Consider the following 12,308-nt stretch of genomic DNA (forward strand, 5'->3'; position numbering starts at 1 on the left):
TTCATTTTATACAAGAATTAGATGCAAACCCCATAATTGAGAAATGTACACATCCAGAGATCTAGTTATTTGTGTTTCCTGTCCTCTCTGAGGTCACCAAATGAAACACACTCGTCATACCCGTCCCTTAAGTGTCCACGGACCATTCCCACCTTCTCACAAGTGGACATATTGCTTCAAATTCCCATTTTGGGGATTTAGGAGTTTGCCACATGAAAGCCTTTGTTCACTCTGTGGTCTCTCTGCATGAAAAGGGGGAGAAATTCTCCGCCAGGAATTTACGACCTGAGATAACAGAACCTGGGTGTAGGAGAGAGTGAGAGAGGGGGAAGCCACGATCTATACCCAGAAAGGGCCACGTCATGACACAGCTATCTCTGCTAGGCCAAGTGATCTAGGCCTGACAGACATGGGAATGAGGAGGATGTGTAGAGTTGTTTTAAACAGGAGCTTGTTCATAGTATGTGTTGTTTTTGTTGGCTATTGAAAGGTATGTACATGTGTGTGTTTCTGTAGCTGTCAGAGAGAGTGTGATTTTCAAGGTGATTTGCATCTGTTTATACACAGTGTTTGTACATTTGAATGTGTGAGTGTATCGTGTGAGTGTGTGTTTGTGTGTACGTTCTCCATGTGTCTCTGTGTGTGTGTGTGTGTGTGTTGTCTGTGTGTGTGTGTATTGTCTGTGTGTATGTTCTTTAACTGTGTGTGTGCGTGCCTGCGTGTGTGTGTGTAGTGTGTCGGACGGGGGAGGTTCCCAGGTCAGGGCCTTCCTAGAATCCTCCTCATTAACAGCTCATGATGGCTGGATCGCTCTCATTAGCAGCTGGCAGCGAGGTGGTTAGAAGTGTGGACATTGGCACAGCACAGACCTACTGCGCTCCAGTTTAGAAAGCAAAGGAGGGGGAGAGAAATATAGGAAAAATTCTCATCTCAGTAGATTTAATTAAAACTGGGGAGAACAGATGGGAAAGATGGAAGCAAGTCCAACAGGAGATAGCTCATCTGTCTGGGTCTCTCTCCACACTTCTCTCTCCATCCCTCCATCCTCCCCCTTCTCATCTCAACTCTTTTTAAATAAATCCTTGGCTTCTGGTTTGTCCCAATTTGAAGCTTCCTTCCGCTCTGGCGTTGTGACAGACGACAAAACATATCAGCCAGTCAGCTCATATTGGCATTGTGTGTTGGCAGTATTGGCTCTTGAAGGAGAAAGAAGGAAGCAGAGTCTACAGTGGTTAATGACTGGCTGGGGGAAAAGCAGCTTTGAGCAGGCAGGGAGGGAGGGATGGATGTTGTACTGCATGGAGAGTGGTTAATCCCTTATTAGAAGGTAATCCTAGTGTAAAATAAAGTACAGCTATTTGTTGAAAATACAAGCTTTGCAGGCCATTTGGAACGGGGGGAAGGTCACCATGCTGGTGGGGAAAGTCAAGATTCTAGATCAGACATATCAAGTCTCCCTTCCTCCCTCCACTCTCTCTCTCTCTCTCCCTGAAGAATTCACTTTTCATTCAAATATAATCATCAGTGAGTGGTAATATGACCTTCATGGCTGCATGTTAAAGGAGGTAAAGCAAACCATTCAGGCCCTCCAGTCCCTGTGGTCATAGCAGGGGATACAAAGGGATCAGAGAGGCAAAGTGAATTCAAATATGATACATTACCACTATGCAGCTTTGTCTTTGCACAAAATAATCGTACATGAGTTGAACAAGTTTTATAGACAGCTGCAATACATTTGAATAGTGGTTTGAAATCACAAAGGTATAAATGGAACACAGGCATATGGGAAAATGAACATTGACATTCCATGTAGATGATCATAAAAAATATGATACTAACCTAGCCACACAAGTAATAAAAATAATAAATAATTACATTTAAAAAACTAAGTTTACGCACCAATACAAATAGTTTTCCACTCCTGCCGCTGTGTTGTTGTTGTTGCTTAGCTCAAATCTCTACTACATTAATCTGATTATCTTTTCAACCTTTTCACCGGCGATGCCAAATGCAATTTGTATTCTGCAGCCGGGCAAAAAGCTTTAAACTGATTATCCAAATATGAACCGTGGCAATCCTTGATATTGTTGGGTATGAAAGGGCCATCTAGCCGCTGAAAGGGCTTCCCACATGCCTTCAGAGTTTCATGACACAATGTTGCGTCTGCTTTGCAAGGGATAAATTAAGCGTGTGAAAGTCTAAGCAAAGCCCTCATTTTCCAGTTAATCAAATCTCCCCCTAATCAAATTAGTGCACATAATTCCTCTGGATGCATGGCACAAAAAAAGGCATTATCCCCTTCTCCCGAGCTGAAAGAGAGGAAACCAGCGTGGTGCCTCTCTCTGTCTCTGTCCTCTGGATGAGTGGCTCTGAATGGGAGAGGATGGACGGGGTGCAGGGAGCGATAAGGTGGGGGCCAGGGGGGCGAGGGGTTGTTACTTCCCAGTGCCCTAACTGAGCAGACCATGGCCGGGGTAAACTTTGGCAGCGTTTAAGTTCCCAGCTCATTAAAAAGGCTGGCTCATGGGCCACCTCCAGGGAGCACTGGAGCGTTCTGTAATGAGGTACTTGTTTAATTTTCTTTCAAAGGGCCAGACATCTGTGACAACCCCCTCGCCCTCCGCCCATCCTTCAACCCCCATGAGCCTTTCTTTTTACAAACCCCACACAAAGCTCATCCATCAACAGGGCCGCAGGCCCCGATCTGGTTTGATGAAGTGTCTCCTATTGAATACAGCCCAGATAATACATTTGGAGGAGTGGTTAGGGGCAGAACAATCACCATTAACTCTGATCTCCTACAGAAAGCAGAAGAGTCAAAGTCCATCATGAAAATTCAATAGGGGGTCAAGCTAAATGGATAAATGTTCACAGTCAACCTCTACCATTCTTAATCGATTTCCTTTCTGGAGATAATCTCCCTCCATAGCAGACCCCCATGACCCTTGTTCACCTACATCCATCCATCCACCCACCCATCCACCCTAACCACCCACCCATCCATCCACACACCCACCCATCGGTCCATCCATCCATTCCTCAGTGTGTCAGCCACCATGAGAATCCCTTCAAGTTCCTTTGTGTCCACATCACCAACAAACGAACATGGTCTAAGCACACCAAGACAGTCGTGAAGAGGGCACGACAAAACCTATTCCCCCTCAGGAGACTGAAAAGATTTGCATGGGTCCTCAGATCCTCAAAAGCTTCTACAGCTGCACCATCGAGTGCATCCTGACTGGTTGCATCACTGCCTGGTATGGCAACTGCTCGGCCTCCGACCACAAGGCACTACAGAGGGCCGTGCGTACGGCCCAGTACATCACTGGGGCCAAGCTTCCTGCCATCCAGGACCTCTACACCAGGCGGTGTCAGAGGAATGCCGTAAAAATGGTCAAAGACTCTAGCCACCCTAGTCATAGATTGTTCTCTCTGCTACTGCACGGCAAATGGTACCGGTGCGCCAAGTCTAGGTTCAAGAGGCTTCTAAACAGCTTCTACCCCCAAGCCATAAGACTCTTGAACATCTAATCAAATGGCTACCCAGACTATTAGCATTACACCCACCCCCCCACCTACATGTACATATTACCTCAACTAACCGGTGCCCCCGCACATTGACTCTGTACCGGTACCACCCTGTATATAGTCTCGCTATTGTTATTTTACTGCTGCTCTTTAATTATTTGTTGCTTTTATTTCTTATTCTTACTCATACCTTTCTAAACTGCATTGTTGGTTAGGGGCTCGTAAGTAAGAATTCCACTGTAAGGTCTACCTACACCTGTTGTATTTGGCGCATGTGACGAATAACATTTGATTTGATCAGACCCAGAAGCCGCAGCCACACTGACCTTCACTGCAAGCCCAACCTCCATACAGCCCAACCTCCATACAGCCCAACCTCCATACAGCCCAACCTCCATACAGCCCATCTTCCATACAGCCCAACCTCCATACAGCCCAACCTCCATACAGCCCAACCTCCATACAGCCCATCCTCCATACAGCCCAACCTCCATACAGCCCATCTTCCATACAGCCCAACCTCCATACAGCCCAACCTCCATACAGCCCAACCTCCATACAGCCCATCCTCCATACAGCCCAACCTCCATACAGCCCATCTTCCATACAGCCCAACCTCCATACAGCCCAACCTCCATACAGCCCAACCTCCATACAGCCCATCTTCCATACAGCCCAACCTCCATACAGCCCAACCTCCATACAGCCCAACCTCCATACAGCCCATCTTCCATACAGCCCAACCTCCATACAGCCCAACCTCCATACAGCCCAACCTCCATACAGCCCATCTTCCATACAGCCCAACCTCCATACAGCCCAACCTCCATACAGCCCAACCTCCATACAGCCCAACCTCCATACAGCCCAACCTCCATATAGCCCATCCTCCATACAGCCCAACCTCCATACAGCCCAACCTCCATACAGCCCAACCTCCATACAGCCCAACCTCCATACAGCCCATCTTCCATACAGCCCAACCTCCATACAGCCCAACCTCCATACAGCCCAACCTCCATACAGCCCAACCTCCATACAGCCCAACCTCCATACAGCCCAACCTCCATATAGCCCATCCTCCATATAGCCCATCCTCCATACAGCCCAACCTCCATACAGCCCAACCTCCATACAGCCCATCCTCCATACAGCCCAACCTCCATACAGCCCAACCTCCATACAGCCCAACCTCCATACAGCCCATCTTCCATACAGCCCAACCTCCATACAGCTCAACCTCCATACAGCCCAACCTCCATACAGCCCATCCTCCATACAGCCCAACCTCCATACAGCCCAACCTCCATACAGCCCAACCTCCATACAGCCCAACCTCCATACAGCCCATCTTCCATACAGCCCATCTTCCATACAGCCCAACCTCCATACAGCCCAACCTCCATACAGCCCATCTTCCATACAGCCCAACCTCCATACAGCCCAACCTCCATACAGCTCAACCTCCATACAGCCCAACCTCCATACAGCCCATCCTCCACACAGCCCAACCTCCACACAGCCCAAACTCCATACAGCCCATCCTCCATACAGCCCAACCTCCATACAGCCCACCCTCCATACAGCCCAACCTCCATACAGCCCATCCTCCATACAGCCCAACCTCCATACAGCCCAACCTCCATACAGCCCATCCTCCATACAGCCCATCCTCCATACAGCCCATCCTCCATACAGCCCATCCTCCACACAGTACCTCCATTCCCCACACATCGACCCCACAACACCTTCACAGACATTAGAATGCATCCCATTCTCATCCTGCCTTTCTCTCCCTCTCCTCTCCCTTTTTCTTCCCCATCTCTCCTTCTTCCCCCTCATCGACTTTCTCTCCCCCCTCCTTCTCTCTTCTCTCTCCCTCCTAAACCTGTAATTGGAATTCAAAGCGGTGAGTGCTGCGTCTCTCTTCGTTGGTCACTTCCACTTATTTCATAATGTGCCTGGATTCTGTTATTATGAGAGCTGTCTAGCTCATGCACCTTGATGCCCCCCCTAATGTCCATGGCCATGTGTGGAATACCAATACATCCCTCTCGCCCTCCCCACTTCTTCCACCTCCACTGCCACCTCTAGCTCACTGCTTACCAGAGAATAGGTCTAACTCTGGGGGCAGAGGGATGGATGGAGTGTTGTCAGGAAAGATATTCTGTGGGAGACCGCAAGCGAGGAAGGGGCCTCTGAAAACATTTGGCAATTTGCACAATGTAAACAGGCAATAACAATGTGGTCCGGGATGCAAGGGTCAAACCCATGGATCATGCATCAGCTGGCGCGTGCTTATTGTTCTGTGAGGGGGGAGGAGGCGGTTTGAAGCCTTTAGGGGTGATGATAACTAAAACAGCATGCTATTATTAGAATGTCACTAGAGAGGACATCTGTGATGTATAGGACTACTGGAAAGGCCTAAAGAGAGAGAGAGCTCATTTGGTGAAACCATAATGATGATGATAATGCTAATAGCACTGGTTGGCTGTAAACCAGTATTCGGCATTGGACTCTGGCACATATCACATCAATTATTGAAAACTCAAAGCGAATAGTCATATTTGCTGTTATGGCAATAAAACTAGTGTGCTAAGCTTTATCGACAGGGCCTAATCTGATAACAGATACACACACGGATATTACAGGGGAAGTAGACTCTTAAATCTAAAAGCCAATAACAGAACATAGCCAGAGACAGACAATGCTACTCTCTTATCCCTCTGTGTTTTTATAAGCCAAGGGCCAACACTGTTAATGTGGTTCAGACCAAAGCGCCACAGGGGCTATGACAGAGAGGTTGTCATAAATGTCTGCTGGACTGGGACATCTTGACCTGTGACCCCTGTGATTGGTCTTGTGGTCTGGCCCGAGGCAGGGTGGGGCAGTGTGGAGGGGTGACAGTGAGAACAGGGTCTGGAGGAGGAGGGGGAGTGCTAGCTGTCTCCCTCTGACAGATGACATGATCGCCCGTCAGCCCTTCAAGTGGACTGAGCCCATGGGGCTCTCTGTGGGTCACTATCTATGGGGAATGTATGGCCAATGTGGGTGTGTGTGTGTGTGTGTGTGTGTGTGTGTGTGTGTGTGTGTGTGTGTGTGTGTGTGTGTGTGTGTGTGTGTGTGTGTGTGTGTGTGTGTGTGTGTGTGTGTGTGTGTGTGTGTGTGTGTGTGTGTGTGTGTAAGAAACTTTAACCACGGCACAACACAACTCAGTTGTTGACTTCATCCTACTGCTACCAGAAGCTTCTAACTTCCACAGTTGTGGACGAAGAAGAAAGGGTTGGAAAACAACCAGTCAACACAACACAAGGTCAGGCAACAGGCCTCTCAGACAAGAGAATACAGCGAGCCGTTTCTTGTTAGCACCAGACTCCATGCTTGAGTGAAGCACCATCAGAGGATATAGCCTTCAGCTGAAGCTGAGTGATGCTCTGAACACATCCATGTGTCTGTTGTACTGTGGGATGGAAGCAGATTATACTTTTTTGGGGGGAGGTCAATTCTTCTGGCAACACCTAACAACTCCTGTTGAGTCATCAACAGCTAGGACCCGGGAGGTAGGTGGCCTTGAGAACGCCTGAGTGGAGCGCGCTCAGACTACCTCTCTTGTGTGAGGTTAAGTCCTGCCAGACTGTGTAGTTTTAGTGTATCCCCCCAGCCCCACCGACCGACACTCCTGTAGGAATGTACAAAGCAGCTTAAAACATGCATGGGGCTGCCAGAGGCGTACACCACTCGCTCAACACTCCACACTGTGGTCCCAGGAATCACTGCCTGTCTGCAGCCTTTATTGGAAGAGACAGCCTCTGTAAATACCTCAGAAAAAAACAGCTGGCTGCATACAGACAGACAGACGCATATTAAAGTAGCTACACTAGCAATATGGCTGGGAGATATTGCTAGGACAGTCTTTAAAGCTGCTTGGCAGAATGTCTTGGGAATAATACGTCCTCAGTCACATCTAACCATGAACTGTTGATGAGCACAGCTTTGTCTGTTTGCATTTGTGGTTCTGTCACATGTTGAGTGACAGGTCCAACGATCAAATGAAGTTTCTTCCACAAAGCCCTGAGCGTAATGATGTGGGAAGCAGCAGAACATCAACAGACACAGTATCTACAATGATAATGACTCACAGCAGGAACATAGCTGAATAGTCTAATTTAATCAGAAAGTTATTACAAACACCTGTTCCTCTTTTGTTTAATTTAAAATAGTTTTCATTACTAAGTCTCCTTGCAGGCAGAAGAGAGCATACAATAGCCATAAAGTGAAATTCATATCACAGAATTATAAATGTGTTAGGAGTGAAATTAATCTCAAAGAATGTATTTTCTCCCTCTGTGTCACATTTAATTGAATTATGAGTGTATCCTGGATGATGAATTAACTATTGAGGTACCAATACAAGTGACTCCCAAAATAGGGCGTTGGGCCACCATAAGCCGCCAGAACAGCTTCAATACACCTTGGCATAAATTCTTCAAGTGTCTGGAGCTCTATCAGAGGGATGCGACACCATTCTTCCACGAGAAATTCCATCATTTTGTCTTTTGTTGACGGTGGTGGAAAACACTGTCTCAGGCGCCGCTCCAGACGTGTTCAGTTGGGTTGAGATCTGGTGACTGAGACAGACTCTTTAAACCCCCTATGCTTCTTCGAGACACTGAGATCTCTTCTTCCAGCCATGGTTAGCCAAAATAATGGGCAACTGGGTACTTTTATACATGACTCTAAGCATGATGGGATGTTTTAATTGCTTAATTAACTCAGGAACCACACCTGTGTGGAAGCACCTGCTTTCAATATACTTTGTGTCCCTCATTTACTCACGTGTTTCCTTTATTTTGGCAGTTACCTGTATGTGGGTGAAAGATGGATCAGTCAAACCCAGGAAAAACAGGCTAATCCTCTAGATTAGGATTAGGGTTTATGTATGGTACGTGTTAGAACAAAACGCATATTGTAAGCAGTGTAGAGCATCAACAGTAGCAGCCCCATTTGGATTATAATAACATTAATGACAAGCATCTCAGATTTAGCCTCGCTACTGTAAACAAATAATGATTGCTTATATATTTTCAGGGATCCAAATCCTGATTCAGAGTTACTGTCAGTATTCAAATAATGGCTGGATAACTGAACAGCGCTATTTTGTGCCAGCTCTCACAATATACAGTATTATCACATTCACTGAAAGGATGGAAATGATCGTGATAATCATGGAAATGACTGGCTTCAGTTGCCCCAAACCAACCCATCAATGGCATACCAACTGTGTTTTATAGGCAAGCCCAGTGGCAACCTTTATTCAGAGCAGAGCCACACCTGTTTTTAGCCCCACCTTTTTAGTAATTTTTTGTTTAGCATGTTATTTTGGCATTCATACGTGTCACATATCAGTTTGCAAACAATGTACAAAATAATAAAAAAAATAATTGAGTTAATAAAGCCTCCATACAAACATGGTCTCTTTTTTGGTTTCTTGAGTAAGGCAGCTCCAAAATGCAGGTGTTTCAGCCTAGCTCAGTGCTTTCTGTGGTGGTGGGGCAGCCAGCGGAAAATACAGAGTGTAGGGGTTGGTAATGTTCTCTAGGGGTTGGTAATGTAATGTAGCGCATTGATTGGCTCAGTGTTCTGTCACTCATGGGGACACTACGTCACTGGAAAATCTTAGGGTAAAGTTAGAAAATTCAAGCCCCTTGGGTGCTGCCATAGAGTTACATTAGAAGTGCCCATCCAAGAAGGCTCAAAGTCATTGGCCACAGATAAAAAAACGTAAATTCATATTATATCTACAGTAGCTTTGATTGGACTGATCATGTCAACATCATACTTTCAAAATCTTAGCTAGCAGTCATCATCATGAATCAAGTTGACAATCTACTGGCAAATCCTTTTAACCCTTGTCATATGAAGATAAATAATGAAGAGACAATGGACATAAACATTACACAACAAGTTGGAAATCGCAAATTCAACAATGAGTGGTTTGGAAGGAATCAGTGGCTAACTACAACCATTGCAAAGCAATCACTAGCCTGCTATTCAGTGGAGTGTGTGTGTGGTCCCAAATCTCGGTTTAAGGGTCTCTTTTCCAAGCTTAAAATTACAAACATTCAACATTGGCCATGCTGTCAATTCAGCATGATTTCTGCTGCTCTCAAAACAACTGTTAACTCATAACTGAGAAATCTAACTTCAGTGAGTTCAAGACAACTAGGAACTCAGGAAAAAACGAGCTCCGACTGGGAAAATACATTTTGAACGGTCACCCATCTCGGAATTGTAAGTCGGGAACTCAGGCCTCTTTCTAGAGCTAGATTACTGACGTCATCATGATTCGACCTTGTGTTTTTCAGAGTTCCCAGTTGTTTTGAAAGCACCATAAATCCAGAGAATGCCAGACTTTGATGACGAAGGACCGCCGCGCCACCTTCCTGTTCAAGTGAGCACAGCACAACAAGGTGAGTCCAAAAATGAATTGTATGCTGCTTCATAAATTATGTAATATGCCAGGGAGATATGTATACTGTAGCTAAGAAAGTAATACTAAGTGTATGTTGTGTAGTAAGCTGTTGCGCCTCACGCTAATAATTTGGTCTATTTTCCCCTCTTAATTTCGCCTACTGTTCTGACTTGGTGGTGCACTCCTATTTTAGAGAAATGTAATCATCGAATATTGTAAGAGCTTTCATTGTCTGCTTATATGCCCCCTTTATTTATCCTACGGTTCTGACTTGGTGCACAGGAAGAAAACTGTAAGAACGGCCCATGTTCTGAATTCTGTAACTGTACATTTCAAAAGTGCTGAACAAATAGTTATATTGACTATGTCCGTCCTAGATCGCTCATTAACGTCTTAATCGAAATTATGGATTGCCTCTTATCCGCTTGTCGTCCCCTTATGCCATAGTATGTACATCTCAATTGTAAGGAGAAACCACATTTGTTTAAGCAAGTCAGCCAAAGTCAGTGAGGAGCACAGTGAGCACCTGAAGGACACAGAGGACATTAGTCGCCAGTCAACTAACACCGCAGTCTGCCATCTGCAGTGGATGTATTATTTAGCTGTGTTGGTGGTAAATGGTGGACTAGCAATACTCTCCCTGCTACTATAGTCATGGGCTCTGGGGGGCATCTTCAGGGTTGACACATTTTGTAGATTTTTGGGGATTGATTACATTTGTCATGTAAAATATGTTCTATTGACTGTACATGATGTCAATAATGCAAGGCTACAGAACACTGTTGGTTGGGCCCTCCGATCCCTAATTGTAGGCATAATGGTTTATATTTGCTAGTGTTACTTATTTAGGTGTTACTTATGAGACTATTACATTAGTTCTGTTGTGTCTGACCAGCCAAATCAAGGGTACTTCAAGTATGGGATTTAGCTGACAGTTTGTAGGGAGGCAAATGGTCCTTGAGAATCAGACATATAAATAAAACAAACAACCAAATACATACATAAACTAAAACAAGGCTTGTTTTTTATTTATTTAGCAATGACACATTTCAGGGTTATAGGTCACAGAACAAGAGTATGAGGAAATTAATTGCAATTTTCATGTCTTTAAAAATGCTCCACTGATTGGAGGTGTGTCATCTAGTAAGAGGTGGCCACAATGGCAGAAGGGGTGTGTGTGTGTGTGTGTGTTTTTGTGTGTGTGTAGGGGGACGGGATGAGTCGACTAACGGCATGATCGGTTTCCTAAATTACACCGTTGGCAGATGTGTGTGTGTGTGTGTGTGTGTGTGTCTGTGTGCGTCTTTGATTAACTTCATTAATATAAATGCCTCGCTCTGATCCACCAGGCAGTGGCATATGGTAAAAAGCAGGAACAGGAAAGAAGTAATTTGCTGTTTGCTGGGGAAAACAAACAAGCCAACAGGTCTTAGCAGATGGCAGCGTAGCGTGTAGCATAGTGCTGCGTGGTGGGAGGCAATGTGCTGCTGCGTCTGTAGACGCCCGCAGACCGGGGAGGCCAAGGACAGGGGCTCCAGGATAAAGAGGAGTCGACCAGCTATCTATCGCCCTCGGCCTGCGGAACGAACGGTAAACAAATAAAACGTCCTTCTGCATTCCTGTGCGTTGAGCCTTTTATCCCGAACTGATCCTACCTCCCCGTTCGTTTCAAAGAGAGCGGGGAAAAAAGCTTGTTTGTTGCAAGTAGAAGGGCTCAAGGCCTGCTGCCCTTCAGAAAACAGCAGTAGGAAGAACCGTCTGTGACAATGGCAGAGTTGTTAGTGAATCTCTCTCTCTGTGTGTGTGTGTGTGTGTGTGTGTGTGTGTGTGTGTGTGTGTGTGTGTGTGTGTGTGTGTGTGTGTGTGTGTGTGTCTGTCTGTCTGTCTGTCTGTCTCTGTCTGCCTGCCTGTGAGCCCAGCAGCTCTCACTTTGTTCCCATTCAAATCTGAAAGTCATACTCTCATTTACATTAGCTATGCATGTGGGGTATGCTTCTGCTACCCTGGGTTTCAACATGTCCTCTCATACTGTCTCATATGTTTCAAATGTTTCAATTATGTGTCCGTCTCTGAAATTACGATGTTATAAACAGAGTGTTGTTTATTTACCTGAGGTTTTTAGAGGCATTCTTGACTTGATTTGTGGTTGACGTAATCAAAATAAAATGTAGGAGCCACCTTCCAATATTTCATCACCATAACATTAACATTGCCACACCAAAGGCAATTTCTTTTTTAAGACTATTGCTTATTTTATTTTTTACTATAAAGGCAAAAATGCTTAACAAATCTAATTAGCATATATTTA

The sequence above is a fragment of the Salvelinus namaycush genome, chromosome 3, assembly GCF_016432855.1.
Source record: "Salvelinus namaycush isolate Seneca chromosome 3, SaNama_1.0, whole genome shotgun sequence".
Classification (NCBI taxonomy): Eukaryota; Metazoa; Chordata; class Actinopteri; order Salmoniformes; family Salmonidae; genus Salvelinus; species Salvelinus namaycush.